The following is a 21,017-nucleotide window of genomic DNA, read 5'->3' as shown; positions in this document are numbered from 1 at the left end:
TTTGCTTAAAAAACAGCTTTGCAAGAAAAAGGAAACTCAGCTGTGAATAAAGTCAGTCTGAGGTGGTAGGTAATTAAAACCTCTTTTGTATTTATGATGAATACTCTGAATTACATCACGACAACTCATAAGCACCTAAAGACATTCTGCACTGATCCTACAGAGCAGCTGTGTGAAAATATTGGAGGAAATCTGAGAAGAAGGGGAGCCTAACTATTAAGCATTTTGTAAAATGTAAATGCCACGTCTGTTCATTTAAATCATGTTTATTTAAAATATAATATAGTCGACATGAACAAGAAACTGTACTTCAATATAAATTAAGCTTTCTGTCAAGTAATTGAAAGAACTCTCTAGTCACTCTTAGAAATATAACTTTTTCTAAATAACAACTGAAATTTGGTTTTGAATGGAACATTTTCTGCTCTTTGTGTGAAAAGGTCCTAGGATTTCTTAGTATGGGAAGTCTAGGATAGGCCTTTTTACTATTCTTTTAGAAAACCTATTTTTAAAGAGAGGAACTGAAAAAGAAAGTGAGGTAGCCCTTTTTCCATCCATCAGACGAAACAACCCATGTTAATAAAACATCTAAATCTAAATCCCATTGAATGAATTATCTGTGTAACCTCATTTGAAGCCAAAGAAGAGCTTAACATAATTTCTGTGACCTGCATTTCCCTTTATTAATTAATGTCAGATAATCATTTCTGATACAGTATACAATTTAGCAACTCCATGGGCTCACAGAGCCTAACTGGGAGAAGGGGACAGCCAATAAAATGCTAAGCCTTGTCACATTTTCCCCCAAACTTAGAAGGTAAGCTTGAAACTTTATTTATTTTGAAATTATTATCTTTTGTGTGTGTGTGAATGGTCTGTTTATTTGTTCTCTATTTTTTAAGAGAACAAACTTTCACAGGCAAAACACTACCAACTTCAGACTGCAGCCCCAGTTCTGCATCTAGCTAGCAGCTAGTCTAGGCACACATCACTGGATAGGTCGCTGGGCTTCCCAGCACCTTCTCCCCCCATCTCTAGAGAGAGACTGTAGCAGCAGCTGTTGCCTAGGCTTTGCTTGGGGGCTGTGTGGACTATTACAGAAAGACCTTAGAAAACACTACCTGGCACATGATGAGAACAATATGCACGCGAGGAATCATAACGATCTTTCACTTCCAAGAACTTGCTATTACATTTGCACTAGGATTTAAAGAGGATTTGTGTTGACAATACCTGGTTCCACATTTATGTCTCTGTGCTGAAATCACATTGCGGAATGGCCTATAACTGTGACATCTCAGCAAATATAAAAACTATACATTTAATTACACAGATGACTTAACACTTAAGTCTTCATTTGTGTTCATGGCCTACGTTCTACCTGTTTGGGGTCACCTCATAATTATCAATCTTTGGTAATATGAGTTACTGAGTGAGTGAAAGTTACTCAGTTGTCTCAGATTCTTTGCGACCCCATGGACTGTAGCCTGCCAGGATCCTCTGTCCAAGGAATTCTCCAGGCAAGAATACTGGAGTGGGTTGCCATTCCCTTCTCCAGAGGATCTTCCTGACCCAGGGATCAAATCCAGATCGCCCAAATTATAGGCAGATTCTTTACCATCTGAGCCACCAGGGAAATCCCTTGGTAATATAGTAATGTTCTTTTTAAATAAAATGAATTTATCTATCTAGTGACACACTGACAGAAAAGTTACATGCACATATACGGGCAGCAGTAATGTTAAAAATGTTCTGTGAACAAAACAACGAAAAAACAAAACAAAATACTAACATGTTGCTCTATATAATGAAAAAAGTTCTAATGAAGTAGGATGCTTCCAACTCAATTTCCTTCACATTCTTGATCCACATCTTTCTAGTGCTTCTGATGAAATTCATTTTGTAGTATCTGACAGGATCAGTTAATCAAGTTTCTTTTTCTGAGATAAGAATCACTTTCCTCAACTAATATAGAAGGTGGCATAAAATGTCTCTGCAACTGTTACAAGATTCAATTAAAAGCAGGTGAGTTGAAAGACACCAAGTTCTGTTTCACTACATACATTAAGGCCCATTTGAAAGCTTTGAAAATCAAAAGTGGTTCAGTCTCAAATTCAATCAAAGAGAATTTAGACATGATCAGAACATACTTCAATTCCTGACACAAAGAATTATTCAGAGTTGAAACTCATACAAAACACGTAAAGGTCAAGAACCATATCTTGCCAAAAACAATAGTAACTGTTTGTTTTTCCTTTTCTCTCTACCCCTCAAGGTAACCTACATTTATCTCTACTTCAAAACAATGTGAACAGTTTAACTCATGAAACCTCACTGTAGCATATAAACAAATGATCAGGTATGCTATTTTCACAATCAGCCCTTGAAATTTAGTATGACACAGGACCCTTTAATCAGCCGAGACCTCAGCAAAAGTAATGACAAAAACACTGAAGGAGAAGTACCGTAATAAGCCAAAGGTATCAAATTTGTGGAAATAAATACATAATAATAAACAAATGCCTCTAGGGTCAAGGATGATCAATTAGGTAAGCGTATAGCTCCTGGTGTGGCACCCGCTGGACCCCTTAGGGCCAGAGGAGAGCCACCAGGTAAGAATGTCCGTGGGGATCGTGGCCAGTGCTGCAGACATCATTTGGCTCTGGCATTGAACAGTTTTGATGACAGTCACTGTGGTGACAAAGAAGAAAGTTTTGTCTTTTTCCTTCCTTTTAGAAATAAGGAAGAAAAAAATTAAAAGATGGGAAATAGATAAAGTGAGCACACATTATGGTTTAGAGCAATATGGACTGGAATTTAGGATATGTTAAAATCACAATATATTTAATATAGTTAAAAGATAGCAGTATGTTACAAAGACTAAGATTTAATATTTTCTCTTTAATGAAAAAGTTTGAGATGGATCTTGACTTACATATCATGTATCAGTCAACAAGTTCAAAGAAGTAATAACTTACCTCTTGGACAATAAAGATTTTATGAAACTTTGGGAATATTCTGAAGGAGTAACAACAATAAACATCTAACTTCTACATTAGGGGACAATTTTAATGTTCCAAAGCATCTAGTGTCAAAGAAAATCTAAAATCAAGATTCCACTGGGTTCATGCACAAAATCTACTATTGTATATAAGTAAAACTCATAAAATCAACTTAATTTGTCTAACAGATGTTTAATTCAAGTCAAAGGAAATTTCCATTTCCATTTCCTACAAATATAATAGCATCAGTAACCACCATACAGTTTTCAAACTTTATTTTATAACCTAGCAAATAGTTTATTTTCTGAGCTGTAATAAAACTGCCATATAAAAGGAGGAACTAGAAATCTAGATCAAACAGCCTTTTTAGTGACAAAGAACTCAAAGAAACTGCAAGGTAAACTGTTTCCTCCAGCCTTATTTTCTCTATTCTAACTTAAGGCACCAATTCAATAATTACAACACAGTTGTTTCTTCAAAGGTATTCTTTCACAGTTTAGGTTAAGAAGTCAAAGTCTTGGTATTCATACAAGCACGGTAAAGTCTTTTACAAGCTCACCCATTCATCTGTCTGATGAAATTTACTCCAGCTCATCACACCCATGCTTTTTGGTCCTTTGCTCTTCTCAAGGAGGTACAATAAAACTGGGCTCCAATGCCGTAATATTGACAGCTAACAGACTACCCATCCTTCAAGGTGAAGACCACAAAATTTCAAATGTATGATTTCTGCTCATGTTAGAATTTTATCTAACTGGCACCAAAAAGGCTAAAACTGTGGTTTAAAGAAAGCAAAGGCCTCAAATTATCAATTCTAAATCAATTCAGTATTTTTGAATACTTCCAAAAGCAATAAAGGCAAATAAGTCTACAGACTATGGTACAACAATCTCTCAACCTTGCCTGGAGACATGTACTTAAGAGATCCTCTAAAAGTGGACTATATACATCTATAGTATATGGTTAAAAAGCCATTATTAAATGCTACATATTTCTTCCTTCCCCTTGGCTCTTTTTGGATGGGAAGGCAGAACTGTAGCTGTGACTAGAACAAAAAAATATATTTCCACTGACTGAAGAAACCAATGATTCATTCATGAAGTAGCACACAAGGCTTTGAGAAACCTAACGTGCAAAATTGGGTTAAAATCACAAGTTTCAAAATTCACTGTTAATGTTTCAGGTTATGTCCAGTTTTTCTGAGTCTCAAGCTAGCAATGGAAGTCTCAACAGAAACCTCTATATCCCAACAGCAAAGAAACACAGAAAAAAAGAAAGGGAGGGAGGGATGGAGGGAAGGAGGATAGAAGGCAAGTGCTACGTAATCATTATGGATATGGATAATTTTATAAATAAATGTTTAATTTATCCCTTACATTTAGATGCTATGAACAGTGGAAAACAACATGCGTGATTTGTGCTTCAAAAATAAACTATGAGGTGTTTAATGGAAGCAGCTTGATTTTATTTGCTATTTTTTCTTTAAGGAAATTCTGGCAAGATCAGTTGACTCAAATTTAACACCTGTCCAGAAAATAACATACATCTGTCACTTCTTCCAAAATGAAAGTGAACGGCATAGCTAAAATTCCTTGTGTGTGTGTGTGTGTGTTCAGTTGCTAAGTTATGTCTGACTCTTCATGACCCCATGGACTGTAGTCCACCAGGCTCCTCTATCCACAGAATTTTCCAGGCAAGAATACTGGAGTGGGTTGCCATTTCCTTCTCCAGGGGATCTTCCCAACCCAGGGACCGAACCCGTCTCTTGTGTCTCCTGCATGAGCAGGCAGATTCTTTACCCTAGAAACTGACCCACATTAAATGCCATGCACTTGTTACTACGGTGGCACAAATGTGCAATTCTGCTTATCGCAGACTTTCTCCCTAAAGCTAACAACTCTATTATTCAGGTTAAGTAGAACATACAACTTTGAACTGAAATCTAAAGGCCAGAAACAAAAAATGGCAAGAGAGTATAAGTTTTATTAATATAAACAATCTGCAACCACTTCTGCCCACTCTCAGGCATACATACACCTACACTACAGATCTCTACTTCTTTCTCAGAAGATTCTAGCTCCAGTGCTACTTCTTCTAAGACATGCTAACTCAAAAGATCAACACAAGGTATGGACTGGCAATATTTTTGCATTAGCCATCTAATCCCACAAGGCTAAGAGTAGCTTTTAAGAGGAAACTGAAGTGTCATGCTATGCATGCTAAGTCGCTTCAGTTGTATCTGACTCTTTGTGATCCTATGGACTGTCGCCCACCAGGCTCCTCTGTCCATTAGATGCTCCAGGCAAGAATACTGGAGTGGGTGGTCATGCCCTTCTCCAGGGCACCTTCCGGACCCAGGGATCAATACACTTCCTGCACTGGCAAGCAGGTTCTTTACCACTAGCACCATCTGGGAAGCCCTAGACTGGCCATACTTTTAATTTTAATTATTTTCAAAGAACACCAGTAATGCCAATAGAAGTCACACTTAGAATTTATCAATTAAAAAAACACAGTGCTCTCCCAGTGAATTCTCTCTACACTGAAATTCAACTTACAGCCCAAGAAACATCCTGATGAATTTTATAAAAAGTCATGTTTTTAAATTTCTGCAACTCTAAATTTTGCTATTCTAGCATTTGAATGAACCATAAAAACCAGATTCTGCCCTATTTCTGGTAAGTCTTTCAACAATGCACTGAGCTGACATCACTTTGCTTGTCTGGACCCCTGCCCTACACGCAGACAGCCTGGACTCTCCGACTGTCTCAACTTCACCTACCTCCCAGAATGTGCACCTTCCGAGGAGCGCACTTTGCAAGCACCACTGCCCCCGTGTAAACAGGACATTTGTTTACGAGGGACAGCTTTTGCTGTTGTTGCTATTGCCTTGATCTCTACCATAGATTAAGACTTTCAGCAGAAGCAGACATATAATTCAGAAATCAAGGCTCAGTTTTCTTCTTGAAGAGAAAGATCAGAAAGCCAACTCAATGGGGAAAGAACCTGCAAGGAAATACGGAGTTAAATATTTAGCAGTACTCCTTTTCCAGTTTAACACATTGGGGCAGGTATTCTTTATATTTCCCATAGCACTTAGCATAGACTAACAGGAAATAAATAATTAATATTCTGAAAGAGAAGAGAGTGAGAAGTAAGGAGGGATGGCCTGAAGGTGAAGGGAGGGAGGGAAGAGAGAAAGGAAAGTTAATGGTGCTGAACGAATGTAGTTTCATGGGGAAAAACTAAACCAAGCTGTTTACATGAATGTGTGCATAAAAAGGGAAGAAAATGGAAGAGGAAAAATGCTTTAAAAACTGGCATGTCACACAAATAGTTTCCAACTGTGGCTTTGTGTCAATAACACCCACTGGAAGATAATTTCAACTGACCAGTAAGCCTGTTTTTTCCTGGGTCCATTCTACATACAAGGAGCAGAGGGTTCTACCCAGGGGACTGGGGGTGGGCTCAGGATTCCAGTTTGAATAGCTAAATGGCCAAGGGCATTTTATCAACCGTCAAAATATTTATTTTTCCAAATCACAGTGCCTATACTGCTGACATCTGAAGGAAATATCACCAAAATAGCAATACAATTAAATGCTGGCAGATTTTTGCCTAAAGCATTTAAATATTAATATACTACATTTCTGTTTAGAATAATACTGATTTTCTCAGATATGCAGTCAAATCAAGCTGCCTGTCTTCATGGGAATTTACACACCTCTCAGATAAATCTGACACCTAATCACAAATCTTTTCATGCCTATGAACAAAGAAGGAATTCAAAATCCAAGAAATACTCATTTCAAACGTATTTTCAACTAGTGGGGACATAATTTCTTTTATGTCTTGATACACTTAATATACTGTTTAGTGTTTAGCACTGAATATACAACATACCACAAGAGGTATATCATGCTTTACTGCACTTTGGAGAACTCTCTCCATGTTGGTACTGATGAGTTGAGATCTAACCTAGCATGCATGAACAACCTTCAGCCACCCATCCCATTCTGTTCCCACCCCAGATATCTCTATAGTAGAGAAAATAAACTTATAAATAAATACACAATATATATGACTCCACAGTGAGCCGAGGTTTCCATAGCAAAGGGAATATTACACTTCAAGGCCACATTGTCAAAATAGATTTATCTAACATTCCTGTTTTGACTATCAATTCTGAGAAATTTTTATTGGCCAACCTTAAAAATGCTTAAAATGTGAGATTGCAACGGCAACACTCATGAAGCTATAGATTAGGAAGCACAGTCAGGCAACTAAAAAAATTTTTAAATTCAAACTACAGAATTCTCTTCCACTATTCAAACCTGGAATTTGCATTTACACTCAGAGACAGAATCCTTTAGGAAAATGTGAAGAAGTATACTTAATCATGTTTTCAAATCAAAATTTTAATGTACATTCATGTACAGTATCTTATAGGGTGTCTCTGGTGGCTCAGTGGTAAGGGAAGCTGCCAGACAGTGCAGGAAACACGGGTTCTATCCCTACATCGGGAAGATCCCCTGGAGGAGGGCATGGCAATCCACTCCAGTATTTCTTTCCTGGAGAATCCCATGGACAGAGGATCCTGGCGGGCTACAGTCCATGGGGTCACAAAAGAGTCAGACAGGACAGAGCGACTAAACAACAACAGTATATTATATATTTGAGACTCAAAATATTTCTGTATTATATATCCTACTCAACCTTGAAAATAAACTAAATAAGGAAAGCTGAAGTTCTTTTCTGGAAAGATAAAGTTCTGATTTATCTCAAAGTTATGTCACTTCATTTCTTAAATAATTAAAATAAGTCTCCACAGAGACATAAATTATGACACCATCCAAGATAAGGGTTCTAAGTAATTCTATAGTCACAATATTTCACACAACCTGTTCTCTGTAAAAGTGATTTATCCAACAAATCACAGATGCCACTCACAACATAGTCTTTATAATACTGCAAGGAATAAAGAATTCTGATTCATAGGATACCATATTTTTTTTAACAACAACAACAACAACAAAATGAGTCCAAATGGCTTTTTCCCATGCACCTGCCCCCCAAAAGTGAGTATGAAATTAAAGTGCCAGAGTGGGACTTTAAATTGTTTAGGGCATCATTAAGTTTCAAATAAGTCGTCATGTTATACAGTTTGAAATAAAGGTTAAAAGACCTACTAATGAAATATAAGCAAAATATTCCATAATATTTTATTTTAAAATTAATTTTAGGTCCTCAAATATGAATACTATGTTCCTATATTACATTTACTGCCACAAATATGCTTGTATTTAAGGCTACTTAGGCAGAAAAATGGACCTCAGGGGTTAAGATCAAAGTCTTTGGAGTGGCAAACTGCCACTTACTTGATATGACCTTGAAAAAGTCACTTAACCTCTCTCAGCTTCAATTTCCTTATCTGTTATTCTGAAGATAATGAAAAGCACTTACATAATGCCTGGCACACAGTGAGGGAGCTATAAGTAATAACTGCTGTTATTTAGTATTATCAAAGGAATTCTTAGATATAAATAGGAAATGGCTGTGTAATTCCCAAAATTTAACTTAAAAAAAAAAAAAAAAAAGGCCTAGAGGTTAGACTTAGTCCTTTCTATAAATAAAAAACCATGATGGCAGAAGGAGAGACCAGTATTTAAAGAGGGTCAAACAGATCAAAAAACAATGCATACAAAAAATGAAAGGTGACAAACCAATAGCAGTGACTAACATCCTGGGACACTTAAGGAATAACTGCCAACCACACAAGGTAGCAGCTGTGTCAACTTATGCATATAGCTACCTTCAATAATGAATTCAAATATCAACACCAGAGAGCAGAAAAATGGCCCCAAATTTCCCTCAGTCTACAAAGAGAGCACAACTTAAGTAAATTACATTTTGTATGCACTGACAGGTAGTGGGAAAACTGTAACTTGTTTGGTTTTCAGAAATTAAAACCAGACAGCTGAGGTCAAATAAACTTTGTTCTCCATAAAGGTATCATAAAACATTTCCATCATAGTAGCATGATGGAGTAAGGAGGCGAGAAGCTCCCACACTTGCGTCAGATTTATACATCACTTAATCCTAAGAATCTACTAGGATGCTGACAAAATACAGAATTGGAAGCATTATCCTCTGACTTCTACCCTGATTAATCATACTTGAGTAACACAGGTAATTTCTCTGAGCATTTAAGAGCTCTGTACTTAAAAAGTATGCGATAGAAATTAATTTCATATTTAGAGAAAAGTATGAAGAACTATTTCTAGTTTGTATTTCCAGATGCAGAGCTCAATGACTCTGAATGTAAATCAATTCTTAATATCTATTACCCAATAATTACTGTATCAAACATTTATTCAGTCTTTCCTATTCAATGAGCACTATTCTAAGATGCAGATACTGTTTTTAACAAGACAAAAGTGGCCCCAATGTTCATGGAATTTATATTCTAGTAGGAGAGACTAAAAATAAAAATATATCACATGATCATAAACATTATGATAAAAATAAATCAGAGTTGTGTGATAAGAAGGAGTGATTGAGAAGCTATTTCAGACTGGTTGGACCAGAAGAGCCTGCTTGTTAAATCTACCTATATAAGACTGAAATTTGCTGCCGAAATCTATAGCAACCATTCTTTTATTTATGTATAAAAATAAATATACACATTTTGCCAGGCTATGAAATTATAATTCACCTCATCCAATGGGTAAATGTAAACTCTTCCCAAATACACACAACAAACACTGATAAACAGCTATGGTCCTTTTACCTTCAAATATTTCTAAAACGTGGATACTGAATCTTCTTAACAAAACAAATGTAGACAAATGTACTACATTTTAAAATTCACATTCATTTTATTTATATACTATATTGCTCAATTGTAAATAACTTTAAATGTTTGATTATACTTAAAAATCAGAATATACCAACAGGAAAGCTTACTTTTAACTCACCTGTGACTGTACACAGTGCAGAAGATCTATAAATGTGTAGCCAAATCCAAGAGAAATCTGCAATAAAAAGAAATGAACAAATATGAACAAAAAATGCAGAATCCTGTCAGACTCATTAGATTCGGTATTTTTTATAACCAATGTAAGTAATATTCATTAACAACATCTCTCTACTCAGTAACTCACTGACACCATGTAAATCAAGAAGCAGACTAGCTGTACAACTTTTATTTGTTCACACTAGTATAAGACAAGGCCACATTTCAGTATCTCCCAATTCAGCGAATTATGAGGTGTCTACCCATCAAGTTTTGAGTTCTCAACATAAAACATATTACATTTTCTGGTAGCTGCTTGTCTAATCACTAGCACTTCACTGAATAAAAGCAAAGGAGGCCCGAGCTACCCATTTTTACACGGCACTCCTAAAGACCACCCCACAGCAACACAGTGCAGAAGAGATGTTTGCCAAATGAATGAATGAATGATTTAATTAAATGATTAATTAAGCTCGCATACTGATCTTACTTTGCTGTGATTTACAGTTTGCCTCTATGGAAAAGAATGGCTTGAAATTACTGAAATAAAAGTCTGTCATAACTGCTTAAACAAAGACATTCAAAAATGAATAACTTTAAAAAGTCTAGAGTATAATGATGCAATAGGGAATTCCCTGGAGGGTCAGTGGTTAGGACTTGGCTCTCACTGGCAAGGGCCCTAGGTTTGATTTCCTGGTCGGGAACTAAGATCTTGCATGCCGCACGGCAGAGCCAAAACAAATTTTTAAATAACCATAAAAATGATGCTATCTACAGCAATCTGCAGAAGTAAGAGTGGTTAAGAAAGTTAGAACTGAACATTTTCAATAATGAGGGCAACAGCTCCCCAAGTTTCTTCTGGGCCTGTACCTTTGAGAAGAACTTAGCAATGAAGGACCACACACTTCCTCTGACCCACACAAGGGTCACTTACACTGCACCTAAGAAGTTTCCTTCAAGATGCACAGCCCAGAATATGAACACGGCAAATATGTGCCTATGAGATTTTCTGTGTATGAACGTTTACCACTCTTGTGTACATTACAGATCTAAGAAAAACTGCACAACTGCTACTGCACGGCTGCTAGTAGCATGTTTTCATTTTAGCTATTATGGGCTACTGGATTTAATCAGCTTCAAGGAATGTTTTTACAAACTGAGCTACTGTACTTTTTCCCTTCAGGTGACACCAATCTGTAATAATTCATACTCTGAATCATTATCAGGCTTGAGTATTAACTTTCTTCTGAGCCCTTTATTCTTTAGAATAAATAGAACCTAACAGTAAAAAAAAAAAAAAAAAAAAAACCCCTAATATTAATTTAATACTCAAACTGCCATTGTTCTAGGGCACTAGAAACATCTGATTTCATAACCTGAGAGGTCTAAAGGGGAAAGAAATGGAGGAAAACGCACTTTCATTTTTACCAGGACCTGCTCAGGCTGGAGCCCATCATATATAAAGAAATGCAGCTAGGGAATCAGGCAGAGATGATTCATGAAAAACAAAAGGAAGTCTATATGCAAATAAGAAGTTATCATAGTAAATAAAACGAACAAATTCTCAAGTGGTAGTCCATGAGCAGTGTGTAATAAACTGTTACATAATAGGGGTCATCAATTCTATACAGTGCTCCTGGGGTAAATATACTCATTATGCTGACCTACTTAAGCCCATTCTAATTCTATACCAACAACTAATTTGCTCAAGGACATCACACTATGCAACAGTCAGGAGTTAGAACTTGTGATATGAGTAGAAATGATGACATTAAACAATTACGGCAAAAAAAAAAAATTACGGCTTGATGTGTACCATTCACAAAGGCTTTTCTGAATGTGCTAATATAAGGAGGAAAAAGTGCTAATGAATCCAAGCTAAACAAAAATACATAAAAACATGAAGACAGACGATGCATAAAAACATGAAGACATTATGATACCTCGGTGTGACACTTTAAACCAGAAGAACAAATAAAATACTTATAAACATAGAATTACAAAATGTTTTCTAAGTCACCGTCTCTGTGCCTGTGTGCATGCTTGGTTGTGTCTGACTTTTTGTGAGCCCACCAGGCTCCTCTGCCTATGGAAATAATAGCTATTTAAAGTGACAGTTCGAGCAATGACAAGCCTATAGGAAACCGACATCTTCCTACTCTTCTTGAGCCCTGACAGTTTTTAGGAAGCTCCTTCAGGAGTTTCAGGGAAGAGGAGCAGAAGACTACCCTGAGCCTGGCAGAGTGACAGAGAGGAACCCTGCAGGAAATGACAGAGGGATACACATGTCGTCTCTCTCACAACCACTACTATTTCCACTGTATAAACCAAAAAGGTAAGCCTCCTCTCCATAGAAAAAAAAAGCTGCCTGCAGCAGATAAAAGAACCTGGGGCTAAGATCATCGAACAGGTGAGGTTTCAAAACCTGGCTCTCTCACGTGAATACTGCTGCTGTTAATATTTCCATCACAAGCCAGCTGCTTAGGCGTGTGACCTCAAAAATGTTACTGTGGACTCAACTATCAAATGAGGATAATGTCCTCTCTGCACCACCCTGAAAGTATTAAATGAGATAATTACACAAAGCACTTGGTACATGGCAGGCATTACACATAATTATGATTCCGCCAAGTGTGATTTAGCAGAATAAATGCTGCTAGCTGTAAATGACAAGCCTAGCCTAGCCCAAGTAAAACTGATCTTTCCTGAGACGTCTTAATAGCTTTCTCTGCCCATAATCGCCCAGACACATGCATACACATGGAGTCTGATGGGATTTTTTTTCCCCCTTGGCCATGCTGTGTAGCATGCAGGATCTTCAATCCTTGACCAGGGATTGAACCAGTGCCCCTGCAGTAGAAGTGCAGTTTTAACACCTTCACAACCGGGAAAATCCCCTGCTGAGACATTTTTTGAATGAGGACTGGCTTTAAAACTTTAAGCAGAAAGATAATATTAATACCTGACTTCAAATCTTACAATAAAGTTATAATAATCAAAGAGGTAGGGACTGAACAGAGTCCAAAACAGGCTCACACATTTATATCAATCCATATTCAATAAAGGTGACATGTTAATTCAGTGAAGAAAGGGGCAGTCTTTCCAAAAACATAATACCAAAAACTGATTATACATATGAGAGGGAGGAAGAACCTCAACCTTTACCTTGCACTCTGGGAAAAATCAACTTAAAATGGATAGCATCATAGATCTAGAAATAAGAGCTACAAAGCTTGTAAAAGAAAGCAGTTGGAGAAACTTACTGTGGATTAGGCAAAAATATTTTAGGTATGATACTTTAAAGGTATAAAAGAAAAAAAAAAGTTTAAAGGCCATAAAAGAAAAACACAAAACTGAATTCCTTTATAATTAAAACTTCTGGGCTTCCCTGGTGGCTTAGTGGTAAAGAATTCACCTGCCAATGCAGGAGACACAGGTTCGATCCTTGATCTATGAAGATCCCACATGCTGCAGGGCAACTGAGCCTGTGCAACACAACTGCTGAGCTTGTGCTGGAGAGCCCAGGAGCCACAACTACTGAGCCCACGTGCCACAGCTATGGAAGTCTGCGCGCCCCAGAGCCTGTGCTCTGCAACGAGAGAGGAGAAGCCCACACTGCAAGAAAGAGTAGCTCCCACTCGCTCCAACTAGAGAAAGCCACTCTCAGCAGTGAAGAGCCCAGCCAAATAAACAAATAAATAAAAACTTGAAAAATAATAATGTTAAACCTCCTCTTTTTCAAAAGAAATAATTTAACAAATGAAAACCCAAGCTACAGACTGGAAGAAAATACTGGCAAAATAATTATCTGAAAACACCTATGTATTTAGAATATATAAAGAGCTAAATACATAATAAAGGATGTACATAGAATAAAGGAATCTCACAATAATAAAACAGTTCAATTTTTTTAAATGAGAAAAATATGTGAAGACATTATATATACATATATGTCACAGGGAATGTACATCAAAAAATATTGGGTATCGTTAATCATTAGGAAAACGGAAATCAAAATCAAAACAAAATACAATAGCCCATCCAGTAAAACACCCAAAGCATTGCCAAGGATATGAAGAAACTAGAACTTTCTCATTTTATCCCTTGCTGGTGGGAAAGTGCAATAGTACAGTCATTTTGGAAAACAGTTTGGAAGTTTCTCATCATCTAACCCAACGATTTCACATCAAGGTGTGTTTTCATTCATCTCAGGGACAGAGGACCATACAGAGAGTTGTACATGAATGTTCTTATCAATTATGCTGAAAAAAATTCAAAAGTTTGAGTTGGAGAATGAATCTTTTTCACAATGTGGTACATTCATACAATGAAATACCACTCGACAATAAAAAGGAATGGATAGCTAACGTATGCCACAGCATGAATGAGTCTCAAAAACATTTCGCTGAAGAAAGAAGCCAGACACAAAGACAACAGACTACACGATTTCACTTACTTGAAATTCCTAGAAAAAGTAAAACTACAGGGACAGAAAACAGACCCGTGGTATCCTGGGTTAGGGAATGCAAGTGGGGACTGACTGGAAGTGGCAGCCCACCCCAGTATTCTTGCCTGGAGAATTCCATGGACAGAGAAGCCGGGGGGGCTTCAGTCCACGGGGCCACAAGAGTCAGACACGACTGAGTGACCAAACCAACAACCAACAGTAGCAAATGGTGGTGTGAGCATTTGCCAAAGAGAGCGTCAACTAACACAATTACTTTGAGCCAAAAAGAAAAAGAAAAAGAAATCGGGACTGAGCTAACATCACTTAAAAAAGATTGTTGGCAGCATTTAAAGGAATAGGTTGATGATTTTCTAACAGGCAGGGGAGGGTTAGAAGAGATGCACGTGATATTTTATTTGCTTGTTTAAAAAAAAAAAAAAAAAAGGAACAGAGCCAGAGAAAGGAAAATAAGCCAGAAACAAAATGAAGTCATGTGTGTAATAGTGGCTAAGACAGCACCTTCTAACTTAGTAGTGTAAGGGAAGGGCCATATCTTGCTGTTTGGGTTTAATATCACCACAAGTAACAACTATCATTGAGAGCTCTGGGCAAAGGGCTTGAAATGTGTTACTTAATTTAATCTTCCTAACAATCCTATGAGGCAGTACTGCCACTATCATCACTCCTTTGTAGATTCAGAAACTAAACTGAAATGAAGCTGAAGGCCACAAAGCTGATATGGCAGCAAAGTCTGGATTTGAACCCAGAGTCTGACTGCTGAGTCTATTCTGCTCTTACCCCCTAGGCTATTATGAAAATTTTGATAATGTTATCATTGTTGGCAATTTGATTTGAAAAAGGTGGCCCAAAATGTGATCGGCCTTAAAACAGCCACCTTGAGTTTTTGATATGGTACCAACAAGAGTAGTGTGTTCCTCACGCCACCCAGGCTGACATTGTTAATAAATCGGGACATTATTTCTTTCCTGACTCAAATGTAGCCTCATACTTTTCTCAAGATTGCCACCAATTAAAGGAAGTCATCAGGACTTCCCTGGTGATCCAGTAGTTAAAGACTCCGGGCTGCCAATGCAGGGGGGCAGCAGTTTGATCCCCGGTTGGGGAACTAAGATCTCACATACTGTGAGGCACAGCCAAAAAGCAAAATAGAAAAAAGAAAAAGAGAAAGTCATCAACACCAGTGTCAGTATGCAAACAATATACTTTCTAACTGTAACAAAGCCAACTTGATTTTTGATGGACAACAGAGTACATGGAACCAGCCACCGGAAAGATGACTAACAAAAAGGGAGCCACCATACTTCATGCTCCAATGTAGGTCTTCTTTGTGATTTAGCCAGCACCAGCTCAGTCAACAAGCCAGCCAGACACAGCGATAGAAACTAAGAGGACACATGGGGAAAGGAGGAGAAAGCTAGGGGTACTGATCAGATTAATTGAGATTTTTCAACAGTTTAAGCCACTAACTTTTCCACTTGTTGCTGAGAAGCACAAAAACTCCTGAACACCTTTACCTCGGCATGTTTCAACTCATGTAACATCAAGAGGAAAGTCTTACTTTCAAGATTTACCTGTGAGAACTACTTCAGATTACTGAATAAGACACTGTATTTATATATATATATATATATAAAACATATTTTAGATAAAATATCCTTAAAAGCCTTAATAATGTAAAGAAAGTGTACTACAGATACAAGGTAAAATTCTTTCCCAAATATTAAGTTAATGGTGCTAAAAATAACATCTAATCTATAGAAGAATAATTTATAAGTTAACTGATGAATATACTTCAGACAATATACTTCTATATATACTTTATAGACAAGCTCATGTTTTCTTTCTTTGTTTAAAGAGTTCAATGATTCCTAACCCATGAAACTCTTTATACATGGCATCTAAAACAATAAAACCAACCAGTGAATATAACAAAAAAGACACAGAGATATAGTGAACAAACTGGTGGTTACCAAGGGGGAGGGAAAGTGGGTAAGGGCAAGATAGGGGTAAGGGAGCTGGGCATACATCAGAAGAAAAATATGGTTTGAAAGGATACATGAACACCAGTGTTCACCACAGAACTGTTTACAACAGTCAAGACAGGGAAGCAACCTAAATGTCCATCAACAGAGGCATGAATAAAGAAGCTGTGCACAATGGAATACTACTCAGCCATAAAAAGGAATGAAACTGTCCCATTTGCAGAGGCGCAGACAGACCCAAAGGCTGCCATACAGAGTGAAGTAAGTCAGAAAGAGAAAAACATATGTTTAATCTCTCTTTTATGTAGAATCTAGAAAAATGATAAATGGACTTATTTGCAAAGCAGAAATAGAGATAAAAGATGTGAAGAACAAATATACGGATTCCAAGTGGGGAGGAGGGGATGGATGAACTGGCAGACTGGGACTAACATATATACACTTCTATATATAAAATGAATGACTAATGAGAACATACTGTAGAGCACAAGAAACTCTATTCAATGCTCTGTGACCACCTAAAAGGGAAGGAAATCCAAAAAAGAGGGGGTGTATGTATAACTGGTTCACTTTGCTGTACAGCAGAAATATTACACTGTAAAGCAACTATACTCCAATAAAAGTTAATAAAAAATAAAAATAAGAAAGTAAAATGCTTTTCCATGAAAAGAAAAAGATAGGGGTAAGGGACTAAGCTGTACACGCTACTATGCAGAAAATAAATAAAGATATACTGTACAACATAGGGAACACAACCAAAACTTTCCGATAATCACGCGTGTCACTCGGTGGTGTCCGACTCTTTGTGATCCCCAGGCACTGTAGACAGCCAGGCTCCTCTGTCCCTGGATTTTTCAGGCAGGAATTCTGGTTTATGCCGCCATTTCCTCCTCCAGGGGATCTTCCCAACCCAGGGATCAAACCCACATCTCCTGTGTCTCCCGCACTGGCAGGCAGATTCCTTACCACTGTGCCACTTGGGAGCACCATGGTAACCACAAGAGGAGTACAGTCTTTAAATACTGTGAATCACTATGCTGTAACACGAAACTTAAATAAAACTGTAAATCACCTATACTTCAAACTTTAAGTGAAGACATTTATGACTTCATAACTTCTCATCCATCAGTTCGGTCGCTCAATCGTGTCCGACTCTTTGCCACCCCATGAATCACAGCACACCAGGCCTCCCTGTCCATCACCAACTCCCGGAGTTCACTCAGACTCAGGTCCATCAAGTCGGTGATGCCATGCAGCCATCTAATCCTCTGTCGTCCCCTTCTCCTCCTGCCCCCAATCCCTCCCAGCATCAGAGTCTTTTCCAATGGGTCAACTCTTCACATGAGGTGGCCAAAGTACTGGAGTTTCAGCTTTAGCATCATTCCTTCCAAACAATACCCAGAGCTGATCTCCTTCAGAATGGACTGGTTGGATCTCCTTGCAGTCCCTGGGACTCTCAAGAGTCTTCTCCAACACAGTTCAAAAGCATCAATTCTTCGGCGCTCAGCTTTCTTCACAGTCCAACTCTCACATCCATAGTAAGTACTTAAAACTTGTAAGCTACAATTAAAATAGATATATAGAAAGGGATATATCGTCATTTTAAAACTCCTAAGCTATAGGTTACAGCCTGTGGGGTCGCAAAGGGTCAGACATGACTGAGCATACACACGCACCCAAGCTACAGGTAGGTATACACATACAACTGATATGTGTGATATGATGAAAAATAAAATACCCATCAAATTCGCACACCTCATACGACCATTCCTTTCAAGTCTGTCTCTCATTCACCATGACCAGAGTTAACATAGTAATGCAGCTATCACAAAACACTAACTCTACAAAGAGCAGTATTCTCACATAGAGACAGACCTAGAAGAAAAATTAACTCACATGTGGTTGAATGCACATGCCTCCAATTTGGGAGATGACTAAAGATACTAAATTTGGAGTCACTAACTTGAAAACATCATTTAAATCCACTGATAACAGTTTAAAGAACAACGAGCTGGGAGTCTGAAATAAAGCCCTAAGGAAATCCTTCTTTTAAAAATTATGTAGGAAAGGAACTAACCAAGGAGAATGAGACAAAATTACCTAAGAGGCAGGAGGGAGACCAGCACAGAATCTGAAGAGGGACTTCCCGGAAAGAGAGGCTGGACAAGAGCTGTGCAGTGTCTACCTGAGTTAGAGCAGAAATTGCTCATGACTTTCCTAAGAAGAGTTTCATCAGAATGATACAGACATAAAGCAGACTGGAGAAAAGTTAAAGTGTTGACAAGTGATAGGAAAAAAGGATTTGGACACAACATATGCAAATGATCACTATCATGACTAGCTTATATTAAAATCTGGCTCAAGGGGTAAAGAATCTGCCTGCCAATGCAGGAGAAACAGGAGATGCGCATTTGAGCCCTGGGTTGGGAAGATCCCCATTCCAGTTATCTTGCCTGGAAAATTCCATGAACAGAGGAGCCTGGCAGGCTACCATCCATGGAGTTGCAAAGCGTCAGACATGACAGACACACACATCCCGCCTAGACTGTGAGCTTCTTGAGGGCAAAGGTAAGGTTTCCTCTGTCTTTGATTAAGAAGACAACCTGTGGTTGGACAGGTGACCTTTTAAACAATGCTCCTGCAGAAATCCTAGGGCTTTAATTAGGGTGCTCAGCCAAAAACACACAAAAACAGTCTTGAAGAGAATTAGAGGGGAGAAAGGAAATAGCAATGTATTGGGCAGAAATTAATCTTTTTTAAACATAAAAGAAAGGTTCAGAGATGACTCCCACTAAGACGAGAACATGCCAACCTGTCAACCAACCAGTCTCCCCAAAATAAAAGGCCCCCAAAAACTATGAGTAAAATTTTAACTGTTTTCCTCCCAAGAGGGTTGGATCATTTTGGCCTGAATGTTCCCTTTCATCCTCACTGAAATGGGAATAGGTACTGAAGCCTACAGTATACGCCAGAAAAGGTGAGGATTACTACAGATTATAAATTTAATTTTTACAATAAATCAGTGTGAGAAGACATATCTACCATCCTTAAGGCAATAAAATATAAATCCTGTTATAAATATTAACAAAGGAAGAACAAAATCCACTCAGGGAGAGGGAATAAGACTGTAAACTCCTCTCAGAAACTCACCTTCTCCTTGGATGTTCACCCTAACTGCAATGACCACTCTGTTACAAAATGAGCCTAGAAGCTTCCCCTCATAACCCTGAGCACAACCCACACAAATGTGCACAATAATTACCTTAGGACTGTGGGGTAACAAAAGGAAGTGAATCAGAAGTAACATTAAAACCATGCCATCTGAAGAAAAATACCTCTACGATCTGTCTACAAAGGGTGGAGTGGTCTTTAATCTCCCAATACCCAGCAGTGTCCTCAAATACCATGACACAGCTTGGGCTCAGTCATTTCAGTTGTGCCCGGTTCTTTGCGACCCTATGGACTGTGGCCCACCAGGGCCCTCTGTCCATGGGATTTTCCAGGCAAGAATACTGGAGTGAGTTGCTATGCCCTCCTCCAGGGGATCTTCCCAACCCAGGGACTGAACCCATGTCTTCTGCATTGCAGGCAGATTCTTTACTGCTGAGCTACTGGGGAAGCCCCCACATCACAGGGACCAGCACAAAGTTTCTGTCCACCAAAGTCCCTTCTGAGTTTGTTTCCTTTCTAATCTAGACAGCATATTGACAAGCAGAGATATTACTTTGCATACAAAGGTCCGTCTAGTCAAGGCTATGGTTTTTCCTGTGGTCATGTATGGATGTGAGAGTTGGACTGTGAAGAAGGCTGAGCACCGAAGAATTGATGCTTTTGAACTGTGGTGTTGGAGAAGACTCTTGAGAGTCCCTTGGACTGCAAGGAGATCCAACCAGTCCATTCTGAAGGAGATCAGCCCTGGGTGTTCTTAGGAAGGAATGATGCTAAAGCTGAAACTCCAGTACTTTGGCCACCTCATGTGAAGAGTTGACTCATTGGAAAAGACTCTGATGCTGGGAGGGATTGGGGGCAGGAGGAAAAGGGGACGACAGAGGATGAGATGGCTGGATGGCATCAATGACTCAATGGACCTGAGTCTGAGTGAACTCCGGGAGATGGTGACGGACAGGGAGGCCTGGCGTGCTGTGATTTATGGGTTCGCAAAGAGTCGGACACGACTGAGCAACTGAACTGAACTGAACTGAAGGACCAGCTTCTTCCCCAGATGACTGTCACTGTCAATTCTCACCCAATTCTCACCCCCTCCAGGGAGGCTGCTGCTTTGAACAGTATATGACCACATTAAGATAATCATCGGTTCAACATAAAAAAGGGAACATTCTTAAAAAAAAAAAAAAAAAAAAAACAGTATGAAGGAGGGTAAGAGAGTCTTCTTTAAAAGGAAGGTGTTACATAATACCCATTTTATAACCAAGAAGAGGTGACACAATTTGTCTAAACTCAAAGAATGTGCATAGAGCTGATATTAAACCTGAGTCCGCCTGGCTCAAGGCCCTGTGACTCGGCAGCTTGATCTACTGAAGATAAAAAAA

At 38.3% G+C, this 21,017-nt stretch overlaps 1 protein-coding gene across 8 annotated transcripts in view; it reads right to left on the bottom strand.

The window, feature by feature from the left end:
* The window catches only part of NCOA2 (nuclear receptor coactivator 2), a 283,938-nt gene that overhangs the window by 170,315 nt on the left and 92,606 nt on the right, over nt 1-21,017 (bottom strand). For all 8 annotated transcript variants that reach the window (XM_018058431.1, XM_018058425.1, XM_018058430.1 and 5 more), the window contains exon 2: nt 9,980-10,036. The gene's annotated coding sequence lies outside the window, so the exon portion shown is untranslated. The remainder of the gene's footprint in view (nt 1-9,979; nt 10,037-21,017) is intronic.

The sequence above is a fragment of the Capra hircus genome, chromosome 14 (assembly GCF_001704415.2).
Source record: "Capra hircus breed San Clemente chromosome 14, ASM170441v1, whole genome shotgun sequence".
NCBI classification, from domain to species: Eukaryota; Metazoa; Chordata; class Mammalia; order Artiodactyla; family Bovidae; genus Capra; species Capra hircus.
The sequence above is the reverse complement of the archived record's forward strand: the minus strand, read 5'-3'. Positions and strand labels throughout refer to the sequence as shown.